The sequence below is a fragment of the Nycticebus coucang genome, chromosome 11 (assembly GCF_027406575.1).
Source record: "Nycticebus coucang isolate mNycCou1 chromosome 11, mNycCou1.pri, whole genome shotgun sequence".
Classification (NCBI taxonomy): Eukaryota; Metazoa; Chordata; class Mammalia; order Primates; family Lorisidae; genus Nycticebus; species Nycticebus coucang.
In genome coordinates this window covers 103,719,620-103,745,044 of record NC_069790.1, presented here as the reverse complement: position 1 = coordinate 103,745,044, position 25,425 = coordinate 103,719,620, and the positions used below count along the sequence as shown (strand labels likewise).

General features: G+C 49.0%; 1 protein-coding gene across 1 annotated transcript in view; it reads left to right on the top strand.

The window, feature by feature from the left end:
• Positions 1 to 2,174: 2,174 nt before the first annotated feature.
• The window catches only part of PLXNA4 (plexin A4), a 442,851-nt gene continuing 419,600 nt past the window's right edge, over positions 2,175 to 25,425 (top strand). Inside the window, exon 1 of the mRNA XM_053553499.1 lies at positions 2,175 to 2,984. The gene's annotated coding sequence lies outside the window, so the exon portion shown is untranslated. The remainder of the gene's footprint in view (positions 2,985 to 25,425) is intronic.

The window sequence follows — 25,425 nt, the reverse complement described above, 5'->3', positions numbered from 1 at the left end:
TCCATCAGGAAATGGAAACTCACAGCCATATTCACACACCACACACACACACACACACACACACACACACACACACACACAAGCAAGAATGGGGAAGAAGACAATCAGATTGTATTAAAAATACATGCTAGAATGACTGAGAAAGGAGACAGAGATGTTTTCTCACCTCATCCCTGTTTCAGCATTTTATGACACACCCTGAAAGCTGAGTGGCAAACATACATTTAAAAGGACCCCCCCCACTTTTATTGAACCATATTCCTTAAGTGACCCATTAGGGGTTTTCCTGGGGCTATCTGGGCTGTCATCTCTGGGAATGGCCTATGGTGTTCATCCCTAGCAATTTTAGAGCAGACACCTTAGAAGTAATGCCAGGGCAGGTGAAGCTGCCTTCAATTTTGCATTTTTGCATCCTGGGAACATGGCTGGCCTCATGCTGGTCCTGGTCCTGCAGACAGAGACATTGGCCTTGGGCTTCCTCTGCCCCACAGGATGTCCCAGAAGCAGTGGCTTTGAGGGATTTTGTTATGTATTTCTCTGGACTTCTGAAACTAACCTGATAGTGTGTGCTTTATCTAGAGTCTGGGATTCAGGGTTTCTGGGAAGAGAAGCCAGATCAATGTATTAACATAAGCTTAATAAGATAACTCCTTGCTCTCTCTGAGCCGTGCAATACTGAGCAGAGACCCAGAGACTGAAAGGGCTCCAGACAGTCTCCTGGAATAGCCTTTAACCAAGGAAGCAAACAAACGTCTGGTTTCTTTCTTGCTTGGGCTTGGCTGGTCTCCTTCTCATCAGTGAGAGCAAACTTTCAGCAGGGTCCTGTCTGGGTGGGCCCAGCCTGACCAGGATGTGCTGCCCACCTTGGGTCCCATATAAGCTATCATCTCACAGTTCGTTCCAGTCTCCCCAGTTTACAACTTTGATTTCTGTAAAAATACGACCACCTTTGGAAGGTGTAGGAATTTACGCTATTGTCAATCATTTCTACCCACTAAGAAGGTGTTTGGATGGGAGCAACAGTACCCTGCAGGAAGTTTCTGGGTGTGGGGGCAGGGAAGGTTGAAGCAGGGACATGAGAGAGGAGGCTAAGAACCAGGGGCTCCTTTAAGGGGGGGTCATCCTTGATGGCTGTCCATCTGAGGAGGGGCTTAGTGGACCGCTACTGCTGGTGCCACTTCCCTGGATCTATGGTGGGGAGGAAGGAGGTGTGTATAGGGCTAAGTGTGGGGAATGTGGGTGGGTGGGCACATTCCCAGATATGCGCAGAGGTCTCAGAGGTGGTGTTGCCCACCTTCCCTCTGCAGGGGTTTCTTCCCTGCACCATGTCAGACAGCACCCTGATGTTGGCATTGTCTGTTTTGGATGTAGCCTGAGATCTAAGGTTTCAGAGAAGAGAGCAGCAGGGTCAGCCTCTTAGTATAAACATGACTGGACACGTCAGGTTACCAAGTCAGGGCCGGGGCCCCTGGCCGGGCCATTCATGCTCTCTTGCCCAGGCCTCTGTCCTAGGAGTCCTGGGCCTCCTTGGGTGCCCTGTGCGGGTGCCTCGATGGGGTGCTGGGGCGGGGTTCTGAGTAGGAATGGGTATGTGCTTTGGCGTCACTGTGAGCTTATATCAGCTCTGAACTCCTGAGGGTCCGTCCCTCGAACCATCAGCACCCACACTGCACCTTTTCAGGCGGCTGAAGTGTGCCTCACTCCGAGCGCAGGCTGTGCGCCAGGTCAGCACGTACGCGACCCGCTCTGCCCGGCATCTCTCTGCCCCGCATCACCACTAGCTCCATGCGGACCGAGGGGACCAAGGGGGTGCCGGCAAACCTCGGTGCCGCGGAGAACCGGCGAGCCAGGCGGCGGCGGGTGAGAGCGCGTGGGGAGGCGCCCCCTGCTCCTCTACCGTCCGCTCTCTTTCGGTCTAGATGTCAGCCGCGAGCTCCGAGCCAGCCTGAGCAAGCCAGAGAGGGAGCGGCGGCGGGCGGCGGGCGGCGCGGAGGGGAGGAGGCGAGGCAAGGGAGGGAGGAAGGGAAGCAGGGAGGGCGGGAGGGAGGAGAGGAGGACCCAGAGAGCGCCAGGCAGCTGGAGTTTTTGCAGCGCTTGGCCGGGCTTCAATGCACAGCAGCAGCGAGCCGCGGTGGCAGCAGGCAGCCCGGGAGCTCCGGCGGCGGCCGAGCCAGGGGCGGCCCGGCTCCCTGCCCCCTGCAAACTTTGCTAGCAGCCCGCCCGGGGGGCCGGGGGCGCGCCCGGGAGGCCCGGCTCGGTCCGCGGCTGCAGCACCAGCCGCCGCCGCCGCCACTGCCGCAGCCCCGCGCCTCCCCGGGGAGCAGCCGGCGGCTCCCGCGGCACCCCAGCCCCGGCCCCTGGGCACTGCCCGGAGAGTCCCCCGGCAGGGGCGGGGACAGCAGCGGCGCGGCCGGCCGCGGACTGCCAGGGAACGGCCGCCGCTGCCCAGCTAGGCGCGCAGAGGCGCGGAGAGCGCTCCCCGGCGGGTCCCCAGCGCACTCGCCGCGCCCGGGCAGCGGCCCGACCCGGCGAGCACCGGCGGCGCGGAGTGACGCCGCCGTGCCCGCTTGGCATCAAGGACATTCAGCCCGCGGGGGTGGGGACGAAGGGGACAGCCCCACGTCGCCACCGCAGCCCCCGAGAGCTGCGGCTGCTGCTCGGGCTCCGGGGCTGGCTGGAGGAAAGGGGCGCTTGGAATCGATCCACATTTTCCGACCTTTTTGTTGGACATTACGCCCACCTTGGACACTGCCAGAGGAGCTGCCAAGCCCCGCAAGCTCTGAGCGGCCCCCTCCGCTTTCCTTTACTGCTCCCGGCTTCCCTGTGCCTCGGTGGAGTATTTGCGTTCGGGGCTGGGGCTGGAGGAGGCAGCCACACGCGCGCACACGCACACGTTCAGCGGAGGGCGAGAGGCAGCGGCAGAGGCACCATCTGCAGTGTCAATGCGGCGCTCCCGTTGAAGGAGAGAAGCACGGCGCATCCAGGTAAGGAGCCGGCGGGCCCGGGGCGCGGGGCCGGGCGGGCGGCGACGGCAGCGCAGGCGGACATGCCCGGGCTGGGCCGGGAGTCCTCGGCTGCCCCGGAGCCAGCCCACTGCATATACACACGCACACACGGAAATACGATCGGGCACACACCGCGCTCGCGCACCTGCCCACGTCCCACCTGGACACCCGCGTAGGTGCAGCGGCCGGAGCAGGGATTTCCCGGGGTTCTTTCTCCGGGACTCAGACTTCTCTTCCCCGCGACTTTCGAGGGGGGGGATTCTATATATTCCTGGCTCTCCTTCCCGCTGGGGTAAGCTGAGGGAGCGATTTTTCAGTTCCCAGCCCCTGTCATTCCTAGCTGGTGTTAAAAAACAGAGAAGTCAGGGGAGGTCTCCGGAGACCCGCCCAGTATAATCGCTTCCCTGCGGCCTTTGAACACCCGAGTATTTCAACGCTAGACAGACCGAGGGATGTTAAGACAGATCTTGGAGAGCGTGGTGGCCGAGCGCGCGGGGAGGAGGCCACAGAGCGGATGGGGCTGCGGTTCTGTAGGGCGGTGCATGTGGAACCCACTCTGCGTTTCCCCAGTAAGAGGCAGCACAGACGCCTTTCTAAAGCGTGGCAAGGTTTCCCCGGGAATGCGCCGGGATTTCAGGCAGGAAGGGACTCAAGCATCGCTGCGGGTGTGTTGCTTGTCTAGGGAGGGCATGAGGGGTCAGATCCTCCTTTAAAAGAGATGACCTTGCTCACATCCCTGATCTCTGGTTAACAGCAAGCAGACAGGGCTTGGAGGCGCAGGTCTGGCTCTCACCTTGCTCCCTGCTCTCTGCACATGGGGCTGTTTCTCCCTGTGCCTTCGGCTGGCCAACACCTGTCATATGCCTTTGGAAGTGTGTGTCGGAGAAAAAGAACTAAAAGGGGGGAGTGAGAGGGGTGTAGTCTTCCAAAAGAGGAGGAAGGTCCCCTCTCTCACGATCAAGCAGGCAGTGCCCACCCTAGGAGAGGCAAGGCATTCTTGGGTCTGCGTTTCCCAGAGCCAGCTGCTCTTGGGTGCACAGTCACTCTCCGGAAGCCCATGGACCAAGGTGCCATTTCCTCAAACCATTCTCTTTCCTTTTCTCCCTGACTAGAGTTTCAGAGGCTGCCCATTTTCAAACTTTCTTGGGAGGAAGTAGGAGTGGTTGAGGTTCCAAAAGGGCTTTTTCATAGTTCCTGTCTTCTACTCTAGGGACTACTCTTTTGGGGGCTCAGTTGTTGCAGGGGAAAGAATGTGAGCTCCAAATCAAGCATTATTTTGGAACCGATAGACCTACAGAGCAAGCTCCTCTGCCTCTATGGCTGCCCTTTGAGGTAGCTTTTTGGTAACTGACTAAAAATGGGATTATCTTTTACCTTGAACATTGAGGATCATGTGTTCAGAATGTCCCTCAAACCCACCAGAGGTGAGCATATTTGGGGAGTGTTCTGAACATGAGGGAAAAGGGGTTCACCCATTCTTCTGAACAAGGAAGCCTGAGTGCTGGGCCTGGGATTTGGGTTGTTATGGGCTCTCCAGCACCCTCTCCTCTGTGATTTTCAAACTTTTTTCAGCTCCTGCAAAGCTCTCTGAGTAGGCTGAGGAGAAGAGCAGGGCCGCGGGAGGGAGATTGTATTCCCGAAGTGTGATGTGTGAGCTGCCCTTTGATTGATTGAAAGGGGTAGATGAATAAAGCGAAGCTCTCACAATGGGGAGAACCTGGCAGGGGGAAGAAACATTATTTTCTTTTTAAGATTGATGGGTGGCGTGTGTACACACGCACATGCATGCAAGAACACATTCTCAGAGTCTGGCTCATCCAACCGTGTGTGACAATGGGGTCCACCTCCATCTTCTGGGCTGTGGAAGATCTGGAACATTTCCATATTCATGCCCTTCAAGAGCAGGGACAGGGAGGTCCCACTTACGCACCCAGAAGCACATGGTTTGCAGCAGAAATAGTGAGCTCTGGCAATGGTGGGTGCCTCCCAGGTAAACGTTCCCTTGTGGGATCTTGAAGAGGCAAAGGTTGGGGTACAGATCTTTCTGAAATGTCTGCATCTCCCCCTTTCTCTACCTCCCCCCTTTCTCTCTCTTCTTTCTTGTAGTTTCAGCATCCATCCTTTTAATGTAAAGCCAACAATCGTTATGCTTGTTATAAGTTAAACATCTGGGTTCAAAGAATCCCTGCACTTTCTGCACTTAGCATTAGGTACCAATCTGGTTTCTAGAATGAGGCGGGCATTAACATCTGCGTAAAGCTGAGTGTACATCATCTGTTTTCCTGGCTCCCTTGCCCAGCTCTGAAGCATGCCACCTTGTCATTCTCTCTCTCTCTCTGCTCCTCTGTGGCCTTCCTTTTAAGTTCTCTGGTGTTTTCCTCACCTAGAAGGGATTTGCCCTAGAAAAACCTCAGCCTTAAATGCTCTTCTTCAGCAGACCCTCACTGCTTGCTAGACTGTGCTAGGGGGCTCTCCTGTGGGCATTAGGCATGGGTTGCCCACACGCTGTTCCTTCTTGCCCAATCACGTACTCACTGGTGGCTCTCCTGGTCCTTCCAGGACTTCATCCGGATGCCCGCTGATGCTCTGCAAACATTTCAGAGAATCTGAGACAGTCAACTTGTTTCCATTCTCCCTTTCTGTGCCTCTCCCCAGCCTGTGCTGCTGCTCCCTGCAGACAGGGAGATCTGCATGGCAGAGTCTGCCTATACATGGCCCCGATCCTTTTCATTACAATGAGGGATGCCGGGAATTAAGTAGGGGATTTCAGGGCAGCAGCGGTCCTGAAATGGGGAGAGAGCTAAGGAGGGCTGGGTCTTTAACTGCTTTTGGCTCACAACTATCACCAGGCTTTGATGCAAAGAAATCACAGCAAATCTCTTTCCTCCTAGCCAGCTAGGGGGCATTTCTTAGCTGCGTCTGTCTCCCCATGCTCACGTAGAGAAGCCGTACGCATGCACACAGTGCACATCGGAGACCTGTTGGAGTGGTTCTGTGATGGGCCATGTTGGGGCAGCAACAATACAGAAACCCTGACCATGATCTTGGCTGCGATTAGTCTGTGCAACAGACGTGCCAGCCTCTCCTCTCTCCTTATTTGTGTCCAGCTCTACCCAGTGTGAAACTGGCTTAGACACCGTGCTGTTGAACAGGTTGCTTTCCCTCCCTTGATACCCACTTCCTCCTCCTCCACCCCTGCCCCACCCCCTCCGAGAGTCCACCTCTTGGCTTTGTAAGCACATCCGCCAGCCCATTCGCCCTCTAATTTGCAGCACTCCGAGAAATCAATATAACATGAATTTAACGACAGCTGGATGATTAACTGTTATTTATATTTAAGAGCGGCATTTTAAAAAGATGTTGTGCTAATAAATCCAACACTGTTTGGGAGACGCACATGATTAGGGTAATTGCCCTAAAGGCTCTATTGAGCTGGTCCACACAGAGCTGTGGACACTGTCTCTTTAAAAGCTGCCTTCCCCCTCCTCCCTGCCCTGAACTCCTGGTGCCCTCTCACTGTCACCACTCTCTCTCCTTCTGCAGTCTGTCCTGCTGCTTGGGCTGTAGCATTCAAGTTGTGGCAGGAAGGTGGAGCCAGCAGAGAGACTGGAAAGGGCTCTGCTGCTCAGTGTAGGAGACGGATTCTAAAAGGAAAAGCAGGCAGGGGTCCTAATTCCCAGAGCCCAGCCTTGTTTCAGAAGGTGCAGGCTGCCTTCCTGATTGGTATAAAGCAGCTGGGAAGAAAAGTTTCCTGAGTCCCTGTGCGTGTGAGTCTGTGCAAGCCTCCCTGCCTCTGTCCTATGGGCGTGTGGCACCAGCTCCCCAAGGGAAGAAGCTGTGAGGACATTAGTGTTGGTTTCAGTCCTTGTGATACAATGGAATGGAAGGTAATAATAAGTGATGATGATGATGGTGGTCAATATTCATTGAGCAGTCACCTGGCTTAGGCACCATTTAAGTAATCTGCCTGGGTTGGCCCATTTATTCCTCATACAAGGCAGAGAGACAGTTGCTGTTCCTATCCTCATTTCCTTCACAAGGACACGGAGATGCGGAAGGGTAAGGACTGTGTCCCAGATCCCACGGCTGCTAAGAGATGGAGCCAAATCTCAACCCGGAGCAATCTGACCTCACTCCTGTCACTGTGCTTCTTATCTCCTTAGAATATATGTGTTCAGCATGTTGCTGTATCCTGGGGAGGTTTGTGGGTAAGAGGTTCAGACTACCTGGCCTTAGTTTCTCCTTGGGATACCTCTGTTTGACTCCAGGCAAATTTATGTATTCATTGAGCCTTGATTTCCCCATTCACCATGTCTCATCCTTGGCTGTTGGCATGGATTGTTCTAGCAGAGTGCCCAGTTCCTCAGGGTGACATTTGGCAACTCCCATGTTCTCTTGGGAAAAACTAAAGAGGGGCGCATGAGTGAAGTCTCCATCTCTGTTTAGTTATATGAGGCTCCAAGTCTGGCAGGAGTCTAATTCTCCCTGGTAACAGCTACAAATTGCTGGTATTATAGAAACAACACTTTTTCATTTAATCCTTAAAGTTAACTGTGTAAGGCAGGTATTGTTTATTTCCATTTTAATGATGTGGAAACTGAGTCTGAGAAGAAGAGTTTAAGTGAGGTGTCCGAGGCTCCAGGTTGCAAAGTGATGGGCGATGGGAGGTTTTTACTTTCTTGAGCAAAGATTCTAACAATTATGCAGCTTGTGGGAGGAGCTTGACACCTGCTCACTTACTCGTTCATTAGCCCTAGAGTTCCAAATCTGGGGATCCAGAGGCAGGAAAGAAATCTTTACCTGTGCATCATGCTAGATGCCTGGGACCCTATGGTTGGAGCAGAAGCTCATTGGAGTTGGTGTCAATGACCCATGTGGAGGGATAGTTAGTTTGTCCTGTAGCACTTAGCAGGATATTGATAGGTCCACATTTGTATGGTGAGCTGCGGTGTTAGCAATTTGATCCCGATGAGGAAAGGTGAGGGTGTGAAGGCCTGAGGGAGCCCGTGGAGCTGGGTCAGGTGCTGTTTCACCCCACAGTGGAGGGTCAGTTGGTAGACTCAGTTCTTCTGGTCTGGACATTTTAGAGAGCAGCCTCAGTGAGGCACTTTGGTTGTTTTTGTATGTTTTTTACTTCCTCCCAAAGGCAAACCTGTATTCCATGTTTTATTTATTTGTGAGGGGATTGAAGTTTCTGCCAAACTCAAGGTGTTTAAAGGGGTACACATGGAATTTCATCACCTCCCCTCTGGGACAACAGTGGCAGTGGCTGTACCAGTGGGATGTAGAGTCCAGTGTAGGTTTAAACCAACAGGTGTTTGTGAGGTCTCAGGCAGCCTCGCTTCCCCTTCTAAGCTTGGCTATCCCCCTCCACCTTCACAGTACCTTCTCCATGAATCAGGATTCGCAACAGCAAATTGGATTTTGGGATGTTTTGTCACTCCAACACAAAACAGATCACTAGCTAAGAGGATATAGTCTCTGCAGTCAATGCACTGAACACTGCCTAGCGGAATCAATTCCCGAGGTCTTACAGGCAAGAGCATTTTCATTATGAAGTGTGAGGAGAGAAGCAATTGAGGAAGAGGTCACTGGACATTTAGGAAAGAAAAACCATAGTAGTTCCAAGCTTCCCTGGTCTTCACTCAAGGTCACTTTCTTATCTGACATGCTCTTTGAACTCTTCTCATATGAACCCAGGAGGATTTCCCTTTTGGTAGTGTGGAGTCTGGAACTAGAAGGTGAACCGGTCATTCCTTGGCTTTGGCCCAGATGTCATGAGGAGAGAAAGTAAGGAAAGCAAAGCACGGTTGGCATATGGTTTCTCTTCCTATGGAGGGGGTGGAAAGCAAGAGGAGTATACGTCGGGCCCGCAGGCATCAGGATGTACAATTGCAGCAGCCCACGTGGATGGTCAGCTAATGGGGCAGAGATGGTGCCACTTCATTTTCTTTTCCTCCCCATCTCAGATATTACCTCCTGAAGGTAATATCCAAAATAGAGCAGAATTTCCCAAAGACTATTCTGTGGGGCAGTGAATAGGCATTATGTACACACAAAAAAGTTTTCACTATCAAGTTAAGTGTGAGAACCCCTGGGTGTAAAGCAAAGCTGAAGATGTTCCTTGCTGCAGGACTTCTCAGAGACTTTACTGCCCCAACATGGATTGTGAGAGCACAGAAGTAGACATATGGTGTGGTGGATCTGGAATCCACTTAGAAACATTGGCCTAAGACAAGCACTGTCCTACATCTACTCTCAACTGTGAGTACAGGGGTGGATTCTACAAGGAAAAATTCAGTTGAATTTTCACATCATACAGGATACTGGGTTCTGGTGATTGTGTAAGTGGTAGCTTCTCCTGCAGAATTGTGCCAGGCGGGCAGGCAGTCCACCTCCAGTCTCATCGTTTGCTCTGCTATCTCTGCAGCCCATCCTGCTCCTTGTCCTTCCAAGGCAGGAGAGAGTTTCTCGGACCTGTGTACATTTTCTTAGGCTCCTAGAGGGTTCTGATATGCTGCTTCCTTGCTTAAAAAACACTGGTATTTTTGGGAAAAGCTAGAGTTTGGCTACAGATAGATGTAAATAATTCTAGCTCTGTTACTTACCAGCTAAGGGTCCTGGGAAAGATCATCTTATGTTTTAATGTTACCATTTATGAAATAAGGAGTTTGGTCTTTTAGTGATTAAAAAATAGTTTAATATGTCTGCAGTAAAAGTCTTCATTCAATTGAAGTTTTATATGGAATTCCAATGCACAGAACAGATGCAAACACCTATCAACACAACATCTCAGAGTAGTCTGTGGAAGCTGAGCACGGCTGGCGGGGTATTCTGTCTGCTGCAGCCCACTGGTTAGAGGTCACCCCACGAGGTGTCAAGTCCCTTTTACTTTGAGGCTGGGATGCCATGTCAGGCTAGAGCCCCTGTGGGCCCAGGGGCCCAGGGGCTGGGCCTTCTATGCCCAATGGTGTTACCCCTGCAGGAGCCTGGCCTTTGTTCTTGAAGGAAGGTAGGCAGTGAGAACTTCCGGAGCCAAGGAATTACATGAAGCAAGTCTGGAGCCACTCTGGTTAAAAGCAGGGTATGGGGTGGGACATGGAGAACTCAGGGGCGACCACGCAGATCTGGGCAGGTATGTCATTTGGGAGTCTGAGATGACAGTTTCCATGTCAGAACAGAATCTGATTGAGACAGGGCGGGATGCTCCAGTCAGGAACCTCTCTGACTCCTGAGTCTATTTCAGCACCAGCCGACTACACTGTGGGTCAGCGAATGTGAACTCCAAATAGAAGCCATGTTGAGAATGGGCACCTGTCAGTTTTCACGAGGCTTTCCTAACGTTTTAGGGCTTGTTAACCAAAGGAGAGCTTTCCACGAATGGCATGTGTGTATCTTAGCTCCTCCTGTTTGTGGGAGCTGAGCGGTGGAAGTAAATGACCTTACCAATCTCTTAGTTCTAAGGGATGTAAGCATTGAAACACAAAGTAACAGGAGACATTTCTGTGTATTATATTTTCCATAAGTCATTGCCTCCAGCCAGTCCAGCCTGTGCTTCAAAGAGTTGTGAAAGTTTAGGGTCAGGCTGGGCCAAAGATTGTTGGTCAAGCTGTGCTTGTGACCAAGATCTTTCCCAGCTCTCTTGTCCCTTAGTTACTGACACCTGTCTTCCTCCCCAAATGCACTTGCCCTGAACTGCAGACTGATGTGTGAGCAAGTTCCTGACCTAGTACCATGGTCTGTGTCAGGGTGTGTGCCTGAGAGTTCTGGCTCCCAGAGAGTAGGGCTAGCCTGTTTGGATCCATCTCTCATGCCGTCAGGAACTCAATTCATACTTTTTAATAATGGTAGAGAAGCTTCTGCTGGCAGTGGCACTGACGACAGTTGGAATTTCCTTATGTCTCACACTGAGAGGGACCATTTCTTAACTTCTCCCTGTATACTCAGTGCCCAACCCAGGGCCAATCCTACTGAGAGCAGTGGATAAATATTTGCTGAATCAATGTAATGAATAAACAGAGTGGGATAAGGTGAAGAAGAATGACCTAAAAGGGCAAAACTAAGGATGTGAGGTGGAGACTTGTTCTGCAGCAGGGGCAGAGGAGGGACCCCATTAAGGCAGACTGAAGCCCACTGGCTGTTTCAGAGTATTACAATGGACTAAGATGGGCGAAGGCTGAGCCTCTCTGTTACCCCACAGTGTCCTGGGTGATGGCAGGTGGGGACAGGTAGGTTGCAGTGGTCTTTCCACATTGACACACATGGAATTGAAGTCTTGGTCTCCATGTAAAACTCACTATGGGTTTAGGTGCTGATTGATTGGGAGGGATGACCAAGCTGCACTTAACAGAGCATTTCAAAGACTGGTCCACAATATGTTCCATGGGAAAAGCACTCTGTGGCCAAGCAGGTTTTGCAAACACCCTGTCTTATGTCCTCCTCTTGGAGATTCAAGAGGCACATGAATCTATTAACAGTGGGGGAGACCTGTTACTGAGAAACCTATTAATTCATAGCCAACAGCTTTTCAGTTTATTGGACTGTGGGATCCCTTTGTGTTTGTGTATTTAAGCCTGTTGGCATATCCTGGAAAGAGTGTCCAACAAAGGGTGTTTTGGGAGATGGTGGACATCAACTGGAAGCTTTTTAAATTTCAGTTAAGTCCAGAGTTGAATTAAAACAGAAAAATGACTTCTAACCCCAGCTTTTAGAGGAGCCACCTGCCACTTGCCCTTGTAATTTTGCTTTTAAAGATCCTAGAAATGGCTGTGAATTCTCGCACAACTTTTGCAACTGTGGCCACATGATCAGCCTTCAGGTGTATATTTCATAAAGGAACCATTTCAGGAGGTGTGAATGCAGTGCTGACAGATTTGTGGACATGTTTCCAATAAGTAACACTTTTTGGTTGCACGTAATAGACCAAGATGGATGTTTGCAAAATATGTGAGTAATGACATTCACTTTCTCCATTTTTTTCCCCAGCTATACGTATTAAGACGCTTCAATATAACTGACAACGACAAATGTTCTTTATCAAATTAACAAAGGAGGCTTGAGTTATTAAGACACATCTTCCTGAATTTTGGATGGCTGAAACAAATTTTCTCTTGTGGGGGGAGAAAAAAACAATAAAACTTTGTCACTGGAGAGGGTTGAAGCTTTCTAAATAGACTATAAATCCATGGCTTCCATCATTGGGTTAGAGACCCTGAGAGCAAAGTTAAGCATTTCCCATGGGAAGTGTTTTCACTGCCTGGCATGCATCGCACATAAGTGACGTGTATGCCGTGTGTGAGTTGGGGTACGTGGGGATATCACCTCAGTGCTATTGGGTTTGGATCATCGCTTGAGGACTCCAGGTAATCCACGTGCCCAATTATAGGGCCTCTGCCATGCTTTGCCAAGCATGGCACTCTTTTGCAGAGTGAATAACAGTTGCTAACACACACTTACTAACAAAATTCCCCTGACACCTATTCATAAAGCAATGCACTGGTGATTCTATCAGCATTAAACTGTTTGGTGACTGAGTTTAGAATTATAGGAATCGGAGAAATGAATTAGCAGTAAATCAAGTCCCAGCTGAGTTCGAACCCAACTGCAGTGAGTTTTAAATTAAAAATATCTTGCTATGATGAAGCAGTTGTAAGTCAAGCACCAGAGCTCTGTTGCTCCTGAGTTGGGAGAAGTGTGGCAGCCACCCTTTGAAAGGAAAACCCCGACAACAGCTTGTATTGATTCCCAGCCATGCTGGGAAATTGCCACTTCATTTCTTCTTCATAAACTGTTGCTTTCATTTTTTTTTAAAAAAGGAATCCTATTTGCAGGGATATGGCAGGGCTTTGGGAAGAGGCAGGTGGGAGAGGGGCTTTGGCCCATGGGAGGCTATTCATTGTGTTCTCTTTGGTCCTTCTCAGGAGGAGTCATGAAGAAGGGGAATCCGGGCCTGTGGGTGTCGTGTGGTTTCTTTTCCTGCTCGGACAATATTTGATTCTTCTTTCTGGGGGATCTGTGCAGAAAAACAACAAAGAGAACACTTCAAGGAAGCCGCAAGACTGTCATGTTGCAGTGACAATTGCGGTGTAATAGGAAATCATTTATGTAAGTTACAGTGCCCTCTGAATGGAGCTCTTTGGAAATGTGGCTATGATTTCTCCAAGCCTACTTTTTTTTTCCCCCTGCAAAATAATCCTGAGGTTTTTATGTTCAGAGAAATTGAAGAAGTAGTATGTGCTGGCCAGGGAATAGAGAGACCTAGCTTCTACTTCAGGGTCTGCTGAATATCTTTCAGCGAATTCCCTCTCTGGGCTAGGCCTCAATTTTTCTTCTATAAAGCCAGGAATAAGCCCTTGCTGTCCCCACCTGCAGCCCAGGAGGTGAGGATGAATGTGGCCATACATATTGAAGGGCTGGGTGAGCATCAGAAGATTCTATTTACACACGAGGTCAGAGAAAATCAAGAAAAAGAGAATGAAAACTGAGCTTCCGCCTCTTGTCATCACACCTTTGCTAGCTCCCGTGTGTTTGCTGATCTGGTGAGTGATAAAAGCCACTTGCAGAGGGTCAGAGAGGGGAATGCAGTTGGGATGGCAGGAGACAGTGGGAGCTGATGGTTTGTGCAGGAATCCAGAGGCCTGGGTCCCACAAAGGTCCGATATGGGCAGCATAGGTTAAGTCCAGGACTGCAAAGACAAAAGGGCTTAGAACTTCCCATGATACCTACCTTCCACTGTGCTCTAAACACATGTGTTTACATGTTTTAGACCAGTGGTTCTCAACCTGTGGGTCACAACCCACAGGAACTGTATTAAAGGGTCGCAGCATTAGGAAGGTTGAGAACCACTATTTTAGACGAAGAGGTAGATGTGACATTATGGAATACTTCATCAGGGAGTCTATCAATGAGTCAGTCAATTCAACCAATATATTTTTTTTTATTATTAAATCACAGCTGTGTACATTAATGCCATCCTGGGGCACCATACACTGGTTTTATAGACCATTTGATGTATTTTCATCACACTGATTAACATAGCCTTCCTGGCATTTTCTTAGTTATTGTGTTAAGACATTTATATTCTACATTTTCAACCAATATTTATTAAGTGACCTGTGCAAGAATTGGGCTATGCAGAGATGAACACTCTAGTTCCTGGCACTGGGGAGCTCATGGCTTCAGGTAGCCACAGCACACATGTGAATAGAGAATTTAAATGCAGTGCAGCAAGAGGTGAGATGGGCCATGAAAAGGGTACCCTGGAAATAGTAAGAGGGGGAACCTGTCCAGGTATGAGAAGCAGGACTTGGAAAAGGCCTCCTGGGGAGGTGCATCAAACTGAGCTTTGGAGGGTGTTTGAAAAGGTCTGTCAGGTCGGCTCTGTGGACACACGGGGAGAGGTTCTGGTGCAGGGAGCGGCAAGGCCAACCGTGGAGAGGCGCAGCCCTGGGAGGAGGGCCAAGTCCAAGGCAGACATGGGGGTGGGGCGAGGTACAAACACAGGTGGGGGCTGGACCAGGACCAGTATCGGTGTCTGGCTGAGCGATTTATCCCTTGGGTAGTGGTCAGGCCTTGGGGCTTTCTAGATTGACATTGCAGAGAGGTCACCACGTGGAGAACAACTGTGAGGCTATTGTAGTAAGTCGGGGCTGAGAAGGGCTAACCAAAGGTAGTGGGGAAGGAGAGAAAGGAACTGATTTGAGAGGTGCTAGGAGCTGGAGTTGAAGATGGTGGACATGGGGGTGGGAGAAAAGTGGGGCATCAGCCACCTAGCAGGTGGCCTCTAGGCTGAGACCAGGTTGTGGGCGGTGGAGTATGTCCATTATTTCCTAGCCATAGTGAATTGAGATGCATGTGGGATTTGCAGGTGGAGGTGGTCCGGAGGCCAGCGGCTGCAAGGCTCTGTGCTTCTGGCAGCTTCTTCTCTGTGTTTACCTACGCTGCTTACTTATGGTCCCATCTGTAGACTGAGGGCTCCCTTTGGGATCTTGACAAAGAAACAAGAATCCCACAGAGAGATTCTTAAATTTTCAAGTGGTTCGCATTTGACTTCAACATCCTACCTTGAAGTATTTGCTTGCAATAGTTCTGAAAGCATCCCAGACATTCACCTTGCCTTGGATGGGAGGCCCACTGCTCTCTGGTGGAGAAAGCCTGGTCCTGGGAGGTTGAGCAGTCCCCAGACCACTGCAGAACAAGCTCGGAATGGAGAGCCATGGGCCTCTGTTCTGGGTGTTAGCTGGTTCCTCCTCTTGGTGTGTACCCCCATTTTCAATGAACACACACTCAGAAAAGCATGAACTGAGCTCCACCATGAGCTGAGAGATGGAGATTACACTGTGGACTTGGCCTTTCAGGAATAGCCTTCTGTCTAGCCCTACATGCTGGTGGGTAGTAGGTAGTCTGTACAATCTTGGCCTGCGGGTAGAATCTGGCAAATACATAGGTTTGGCTTTGTCTAAAGAGTGTTAAAGAAAGGTTTTTATTATTTGAATGCCTTAGATGGGACAGTCCCTCTCTGGGGGCCACAGGAGCCATAGGTTCTACTCTGTGTTGTCCTACACCACTTCTTCACCTATCTATGGTGAAGGAGTTCGAATGAAAATACAAATGCAGCCCATTACTTGGTAGGTACTCAAGCAGTGTTTATTCCCTTTGCCATATGTGGAAAAAACTGAATGAGTTATCATACTGCTACCAAGCACTTTGCATTCTGCAGGAAGCTTGGTAGTGCAGTGGTCCCCATGCCCTGCAGGAGGCGTGGAAGTGGCTGGTGCCAAGAAGTGGCGGGTGCTAACTCTTTTAGGTTCTCTGTGCTCTGTTACTGCTGTAGGAAACAGGCCATTCAGGTTGAATGGGGTTCTGAAGGGACTGTCCAGTCTGTCCTTCAGCCTTCTGGAATCAGGCTTGGGGGTGGAGGGAAGCCTCAGACAGTCCTGGGCATCCAGCTGGCCCGGGCGCCATTGAGACCTGTCCTCTAGACTGAGGGACTCTGGGAGCTCAGCCCCACTGAGTGTGTTTAGCTGCAAAATTGCAGAACAATTTCCAGTGAAACAATGGATCCGCTCATTTCTCTGTATTGCTTCTGGGCATCAGAGCTGCTGATAAAAACAGGGCTTGTTCTGTGGGCTCTGCTGTGGAGAGAGACTGGCAGGGTAAGACTAACCTTTCAGGAGCCCCGCAGAGCGCGGCAGGCTTTCTGTCTGTCCCTCCTTATGCCACTTTACCCAGCCCTTGTACATTTTATCACCTGCTCTCAGACATGAGATATTTATGTAACTGCGCTTTTAGTCTCAGGGAACTCAGCTGTTTTTTCAAGTTTATCTGGTGGCCCACTGTTTCCCTACTAGGATGCAGAAGGCACGGCCTGGGTCCCTAAGAAGGAAGTAATCTAACCACAGCACTCTATGATCGTGACTGGAATAGAGCAGTCCCCGCCACCCTTGGGTGTTCTTGTGGCATCCCTGCCTGCCTTTGTCCATTGTGCGAAGGGGTTCCAGGGCTGCTGAGCGGAGTCCTCCCAAAGGCCGTCTCAGAGCCTGCAGCAGAGGTAGGGAGTCCCTGCTGTTTCCCCCTTTTCTTCCATGACTTTCTTGTTTCCATTTGGAGGCTGCCACTGGCCAAAGTCATCAGAGGTCCTCAAAGGGGTTTTATGCTCAGATAAGAAAATCTAGGAAAGGAGACAAATGCTTGAGATGCGCTGAACACATGCACATGTCATATTGGACAGGGGTCTTGGCTGAGGCTGGGCCCAGGGCTGGGCGTTAGGGGTGGTGGGAGACACCAAGCTTTGCTAAATCCGGGCTTAATTTCATGATGAAGTTGCTGCAGCTCATTCCCCCCTCCTTGATTTCTTCTTCCAGGACTTAATGCTAGCGAGACCAAACCCATCTTGGCAAACACTTAAAAATAAACTAATTAAATAATTTTTCTAAACTGTATTTGTATTTCTGGCAATCATTATTGAGCGAGATGGTATTTTATTTGCATCTCGGATTTGCAGCAATGTAATGGAAGTTCTCTTGTTTTAATTTGATGATGTGTGTTTTTGGAATGTTCGTGAGAGCCCCTGTCAAAAGTTTAAGAATATCACGTGGCTGAATACAGAAAATTCACTTCGGGAAAACATTAAACTACATTTCCCCAGCACATATTATTTTGAAAGAATGGCACTTGCACTTAAAGCTGATGTTTAAAAACTTAAAAATATTGCTAGGCCTGGAAGAGTTTTTAAGTAGCTAACAAATCTTGCAAGCAGCCTTATTCACATTCCAGCCATCGGGTAGGCCCAGGCGTTTTTGTGTGAGCACAGTGTACTTAAAGACTCTTTGAAACTTCAGGCTGCCAAGAATTTCCTGGAAATATAGGATTTATTGACTTGTGTCTTTAGTATTTACATCTCATAGTCCCACTTAATTGCAAGCTTCTTGAAAGCAGGCATTGTCTTAGACACATTTGCAGTTCCCTTTGCACCCAATAGAAGGTTGTTTGATTTTCTGTCTCTCCACTCTTTATACTTGGTTTTATGAACTTGCAAAGAGGAGAATTTGAATGGTCAGACAGTAGAGGGTATTACCTATCCTGAAACAACTGAGAATCCACAGGAAGTGGGAAATAGCTTCCTGGGGAAGTCTGCACGCGGTGATGGCTGCGTCTTGGTGTTTGTTCTTCCACGGGATCGTCCTTGCTCACTGACTGCTGGTGAACAGAGCTCCTCATGAGTTGGGCTCTTCTCCATCCACTGACCATATTGCCTGGTGGGCGCATTGGAGCTGTGGATACTTCCTTTCCCAAATGAAAACTCCTTTAAATTTGGCTAACTTCCTGTTGTCTTTGGCCAGAAGGTTCTGAGATTTGGCAAAGGCAAAAAAAATAAAAAAGGATGACATCGAAACAAAATTCAAGGAAATGAAGAGATTTTTGTATAAGGGCACAGACAGCTACCCCTGGGTGGTTGGTTGAGTGCTTATTTTTACATCATCCCTCCTTCCATTTCTTCCATCTTCTGCGAAGAAAATCTTGAATTTCATGCTTTTATCAATGCATTTTTCATTTCTTTTCTCTAAGCAAAACATCCTGGCTGTGCTGGCAAGTTGGGAGCCTTGGCGGGGGACAGGAGCAAGCCACCTTTAGTAATTCTCTCTTAATTACCTTCCACATTGACTGAGAGCTTATTGCCACTTGGTGTAGTTAGGCCTGACTCCACATCTGACCCTGTGCTGCTCCCAGGAGCAGGTCACAGGCTGTAGGAGGTGGGGATAGCAATGCCCAGTGTCAGAATTCATCTGGGTGTCAGGGTTGTTGGCCAGAGGCCTCCTTAAGAACTCAGGGTAGCCCCATCCCCTGCTGGCTCAAAACCAGTGGGTCCCTTAACTTCTCCCCTCTTCATGTGGTGCATGTTTTATGTACACTGCTGCCATCTGGTACTTTATCCTTTAATATTTTTTGAAGCCTAAATTTTGAACTTATGTTTATCACATTAAATTTCTTTTTTTGAGGTTTTAATCCACACATGAGGATATATATAAATGCATTGATAAAAGCATGAAATTCAAGATTTTCTTCGCAGAAGATGGAAGAAATGGGATATATATATTTTCTGGGCTACTAAGATAATTTTTAACTTCGTGTCATCACCATCAATGGATTGCGCCATAACACCAAATGACTTCTCTCTTATTATCTCACTTGACCTTTGTAAGTCCTGGAATTTGTCATTTGCAAATTTGATAAATGTGACTCTCAGTCTTCATTCAAATTACTGATAAAAATATGAAACAGCATAGCATCAAGGGCAGAATCTTTCGACATGGCTTTTACTGAAGAGCTTCCCTTCTGGGTTTGACAAATAGAAACTATTGATTTACCTTCTCTGGGCCCAAGATGCAGTAGAACACCCAGGTCATAGACTGACCTAGCAGTGCGACCCAACCTATGCCAACTTGGCCATGCCCAACCATCAGATTATGAGGACTCAGTTTCCAGTGATTACAGGTCAGTGAGAGCTACAGGCCTCCCCTTCTGCAATCTTCCAATGAAAGCAAGTTACAGACTCAATTCTACCCCGTACACCCATCTTTGTTGGTAAGCAGGCACAAAGAAGCCACAGAACCTATTTTGGAGGCTCAGTGGGACCTGCTCTCTGTCTTAGACAGTGTTCCAGTGAACAGTTTGAAGGTTTGCTGAGATAGTGAATCCCCTGAACCCCGCAGGAGAACAGGAAGAAGGCACGTGAGCAGGCGGTAGGCAGAGGCCCCTGTCGGGCCACAGGGTATAATAAAAATATTCCCATTTTCTATATGCACCAGGGAGTAAGAAAGCTTAGAAAGCACTGACTTAGTGGCTCTGACAAGTTTATTTGAAGGCAGATACAGCAATACTTTGGTTGCAGGTTTCAGCCCACCTTCTAGTTGGATCAGAGGACAGGATCCCTTGAGAAATAAAACACATACCTAATGGGACTTCTGGCCAAGAGCAGAGCTACAGAGGGCTCTGGGCTTGCCAGATTTCTGTGCCCACAGGGCAGAGATGCCTGGCTGGCATCTCTAACCAGTCCTCTAACTTTGGAACCACTTAATTTCCCTTTGACAAATTATTCTAACATGTCCTATGCGCTTTAACAAACCCAATGGAGCCTATTGGGACAGTATAGTTGAAACACTCAGAGTAGACTCTGATGCAAGGCTTTCAAAAGCTAACTACCAACCCTGGAGTGTGTGTGTTTGTTTAGTAACCATCCTCATGTGTGGATTAAAACTAACTTACACATATTAGACCACAATCTTTAAGCTGAATTATTTTAAAGTAATTTAAAGATGTCATCACCTGGCTTCTTAGCTGTGTTGCCCACCTTCAGTTTCCTTATCATTAGAAAAGTAAAGTAAGACATCAGGGACGACTGTGACAATTATGGGACATAATGTATGGGAATTACTTTGCACACTGTGTGGCACATGTTAATTGCTCAATAAATGAAGGCATAGTAGGATTGGAAATTATTGCCTGCTCTTCAGATACCTAACACTTGTTAGTTTCACTTCTTGCCACCTGAATTGGATTAAAACACTTCAGTTTTCTTGGTTTATAAATAGTCACATCTGTTTCCAGCACTGGGCTTCAACAAGCCTCCTGCCTTGAGGTTCTAGAAGCCAATGAGAAGGGGGGAGCAGGTGGCTGGGTCCTATTGCATTAATTCTGGCTCTCCCTCTGAGTGTGACCGCTTAAAGCAGATTTAAAAATATTTGTAGGGATTCCTTTATTTTGGAAGACCCAGAATTTTCCCACAGTCTACATTTAACAGCTACATTTATATATCCAATCTGTGCTCAATTTGGCCATCCGTTTTTGCCAGTTCACACGTGTAAACATACATTATTTTTATAGGACCTACAGTGCCATCTCACATAATAATATATTTTTCTTGCCAGGAGATGGTGATGGTTGTTGGAGTTTTTTCAGGTTTACCACCCAAGACTTCTAAATTTGGTTTAGGGAAGAGCAGAATAGGAGACTCTTGGCTCAAAGCAGTGGCTAACCATTAGTGGGTAATTATTGCCCGGTGCCTATCTGTTAATTAGGCCAAGCATTGCAGGACAGGGCATCTGCTAATATTTTCCCACAATCAAGTCATAAAGTTGACGTGGTCCATTGGAAATCAGAGGGGTGTGTTCAGTGTGCAAGGCGTTTATATATCTGGATATGTTCACCTGCATCCTACAGGGGATATTTATGCAAACAACCCATCTCAGCTGTCTTCAGCCCCAGGCCCTGGTTTCCTGGCAAGATAGCTTTAAACTACACAGTGAGGGCCTCTGGGATGTTCCCGTGTGGTTTTTATGGTGCCTAGCCAGCTATCCAATCAGAGTCCTCTGTCCTGAGGCTCCCGTTGTCAGAGCATACTCAGTTCTTCTAGGCACCTTAGCTTTGAAGTCAGTGACATCACTACAAGATGATAAACTATTATGCTTGAAAGGTTGTATTATTCCCAGCAACACTCTGGCTGAGAGAGGAAGGAAGTGCTGGTTGACTGTAGAGAAAGGTGATTAGCCACTGTGAGAGGGAACAAAAGCTTGGCGAGTCTGGAAACTTTCAGTGTGTCACTGTATTTTGAAGATGATGCGGCCTCTCGGAACAGAGTGTTCAGGCCAGCTCTGAAGGAGATGTTCTTTTCACCGGAGGGCATACTGCAAGGAGAGTTGTCATTTCTTAATCATCCCCCCAAAGGAAATGAGGCACCACACTGGCACGCTGTTCCCCCAAGATCCTTGTCACAGCCACCATCTACTCTTAAGACCATCTAGAATGACCACTGGCCCTCGATTCACTAGAACAGCTTGTTTCTTAAATATCCTGTGCCATGGCTGGAGCATGTATCTTGATATTTTTGGTTTGAAAGTAGCCTCTCTCTACACACATACACATACACATTATATATCTGTACAAATTGGATATATATATATATCTCCAAATGAGGATCCTTGGACAGAATTGAGAAGCAGTTAAATATAGTCCCAAATACTTCATCAGGTATCTCTTTTCTGCCTCTCTCTCTCTTTTTTTGAGACAGAGTCTGACTTGGTCATCCTCAGTAGAGTGCTGTGGTGTCTTAGCTCACAGCAACCTAAAACTCTTGGGCTTAAGCAATTCTCTTGCCTCAACCTCCCAAGTAGCTGGGACTACAGGTGCCCACCACAATGCCCAGCTGTTATTTAGAGATGGGGTCTCCCTCTTGCTCAGGCTGGTCTCGAACTTGTGAGCTCAGTCAATCCACCCACCTTGGCCCCCCAAGTGCTAGGATTACAGGAGTGAGCCATGGTGCCCAGCCTCTTTTTCTTTCTTTAGACCAGCAGTTCTCAACCTATGGGTTGTGACCCCTTTGTAACAATGAAAATACATCCTGCATATTAGATATTTACATTACGATTCATAACAGTAGCAAAGTTACAGTTATGAAGTAGCGACGAAAATAATTTTATGGTTGGGGGTCACAAAAACATGAGGAACTGTATTAAAGGGTGGCAGCGTTAGGAAGGTTGAGAACCACTGCTTTAGACAGAGCTGACATTCTGCCTGTGTTTCCTTGGTCAAGACTTGCTGTATCTGCTAACCCAGGAAAGGGTTCCCTTCCCTTCCCTTCCCTTCCCTTCCCTTCCCTTCCCTTCCCTTCCCCTTCCCTTCCCTTCCCCTTCCCTTCCCTTCCCTTCCCTTCCCTTCCCTTCCCTTCCCTTCCCTTCCCTTCCCTTCCCTTCCCTTCCCTTCCCCTTCCCTTCCCTTCCCCTTCCCTTCCCTTCCCTTCCCTTCCCTTCCCTTCCCTTCCCTTCCCTTCCCCTTCCCTTCCCTTCCCTTCCCTTCCCCTCCCTTCCCTTCCCCTTCCCCTTCCCCTTCCCTTCCCTTCCCTTCCCTTCCCTTCCCTTCCCTTCCCCTTCCCTTCCCTTCCCTTCCCTTCCCTTCCCTTCCCCTTCCCTTCCCTTCCCCTTCCCCTTCCCTTCCCTTCCCTTCCCCTTCCCTTCCCTTCCCCTTCCCCTTCCCCTTCCCCTCCCTTCCCTTCCCTTCCCTTCCCTTCCCCTTCTCCCTCCTCCCTCCTTCCCTCCCTCCCTCCCTCCCTCCCTCCCTCCCTCCCTCCCTTCCTTCCTTCCTTCCTTCCTTCCTTCCTTCCTTCCTTCCCTCTCTCTTTCTTTCTTAACAGTACATTCCTTTATTACTTTTTCAGTTTTTAGAAGCATACTTTGTGCCTTTTTCTTTCGCACCAAGATGCCTTCTGTCCACCATGCTCTGGCCACTCAGAGGACAGCTTTCTTTAATTCTCACTACATGGTCATGCAGGCCAGTAGGGACCTGTGTGCCCCTCTCCACGTCCCTCTGTTTAGTGCTCTCCTCAGAGTTCCCAGGGCAGTAGGGAAGCAGAGGTGATGCAGACGGTCACTAAGGTGCAGGTTGTTAGAGAGCAAGCACAATGCCACAAGGGGGAGTGTTCCAGAGGTGGCCAGAGGTGGCCTGTCAGCATTGTAGTTGGGAGGGGGGTTGTGGATCGGTGCAGGGGGACTTTGCTGCAGCCTCTCCAGCCAGACAGGGAGGTCCTATGTGGCCCTGCTGCTATATGTGCCTGTGTCATAGACTGGGCTTGGGGACAGGTGTCTCTGGCTCTTCCTGCTGCATTTCATTTTCATGGACTCTCTCTGGAAGCTCTGCCACTGAGCTGATGGCCTTCACCCCTGGGCTTTCCTGATGGGGCTCAGGGAGGTCTGGAGATCCTTCTGGGAAGTGTTAAGTGCCTCCTGGAGTAAAACATCATTAGTGTAGAAATGTGGGAAATAGCTCAAGGACCTCTGAGAACTGCCTCCCCCTTTCTCCACATTTCCTTTATTGCTGTCCTTGTTATCTTTCCAGGAAACCCTGACCTCAGGATGAGCCGGTCCCAGGCCGGACCAGGGGCTGGCAGTAAGGCCTCGGGACACATCTGCTGAGCCTTGTGGATGTGGGTGCCAGAGCTAGCCATTCAGGGCAGCAGGCTTTCTGCCTGTGGGGTCCACCTGCAGCAACCAGAATTGGGAAGAACTTCTTTTCATGGCAGGGGAGCAGGGATTTCCAGCACCTCTGAATCCTGGCCCAGCTCTCTCACCAGGGCTAAGGAGCCAATCCTATGCCTCCTGGCAGAACCACCCCTAAGACTCCCCAGTCCTGGCCCCAAAGCACGATTTCTTCTGTGAGTCTCTCTCTTTTTTTTTTTTTTTAATTTATTTATTTTTATTGTTAAATCATAGCTGTGTACATTAGTGCAATCAAGGGGTACAATGTGTGGGTTTCATATACAATCTGAAATATTCTCATCAAACTGTTCAACGTAGCCTTCATGGCATTTTCTTAGTTACTGTATGTAGGCATTTGTATTCTGCATTTAGTAAGTTTTGCCTCTACCCATTCTAAGATGCACTGTAGGTGTGGCCCCACCCATTTGGCCCCACCCATTACCTTCCCTCCACCATAACCTCCCCCCTCCCTTCCCCTTCCTTGGCCCTTTCCCCATAGTCTTGTGCTATAGTTGGGTTATAGCCTTCATGTGAAAGCTATAATTTAGCTTCCTAGTAGGGCTGAGTACATTGGATACTTTTTCTTCTTTTCAGTTAGAATCACTTAGCCAGCTTTGTGGGAGGGGCTCAGGCCCCTCACTCATTTTGTACAGAGGGTGTTTCTCCTGATATTAATCTCCAGGGAAATGAAAGCACAGGTTTTTTCTGTTCACGGTTTTGGGGCCCAAGGGGCGTGTCTCTAGGTGGAGGAAATGGAGTCTCAATACTAACCTTAGGGCTGGCAGGCAGGGTTGCCAGTAATCAGATCACCACTTGGGCTGGAAACCTCATATCTGCAAAGGAATTTCCTCTTCTCACCTTCTAGAGCCTTCCAGCTATGAGGTGTGTTGCAGGAAATTGGGAGATGATGAAGAACTGGCCACCCCATTCTCACCCCCAGGACTGCCTGGAGTGGGTCCAGGCCCTGCCTCCCAGTTCCCGGCATCTTGGGGTAAGGGAACTTCTAGGTACTCCTTGTGAACCAAGATTTTTGAAGGGGAGTGAGACAGACAAAGAGCCCCAAACCAATAACTCTCACTGTGACTTCTCTTTTAGAGGAGGGTTTACTGAGCACTAGATCAACCCTCCTAAGCCTGTTCTTTTTCAGTATTTTAAGTCAAGGTCTAGGAGTCAGATCTCTAGCACTGAGGTTCTGGGTAACTCTGCCTGCTGTGATCTTGGACACCATCTCCGAATGGCTTTTCCAGCCCCAATTAATGTCTTCCTCTAGTCACATTAACTCTCACCAGGAGCTTTCTTGTCAAAGGGAGGGAGGTGGCACAAGCACTTAGCTTGCCATACACTGGAAAGTTGGGCTGCATCCGGCTACATGTGGGGCATTGATTTCACATGTCCGTCCACAGCAAACCTGCTAATAAGATTCTTTCCCCTCTTCTCCTTCCCGCACCCTCTTCAACCTGGCCCCGACTCCTGGTCAGACCTTGATTACATGTCTCATTGATTCCATTCAGCTATTTATTAATACACTAATTAGTATGTTCATTTAAAGGAGAGTGACACTGCTTTTTAAAAATAAATGTACAGAAGTGCAGGTTAATGGAAATCTCTGTTTATTTAACATTGATGTCTGGTGTGAAGAGGATTAGTTTTGGATGTTAAAAGGACACAGGGGTTTTTCTGGGCTTAAATCACTTTAGCTGACAGTCACTAACACCCTTTGAAAGGTGACTCTTAGAATCATATTTCATTTTCCTTCAGGGATCATAGACACTCCACTCTTCGGGTAGGGAAATAAGAGAGTGGCCACGAGGGTGCAGGGCTGGCTGTCGTCTTCCACACATAGCTCTGACTGTGTGTGGGGACCTGCTGGCTCCGTGGCAGGGATCAGAGAGGC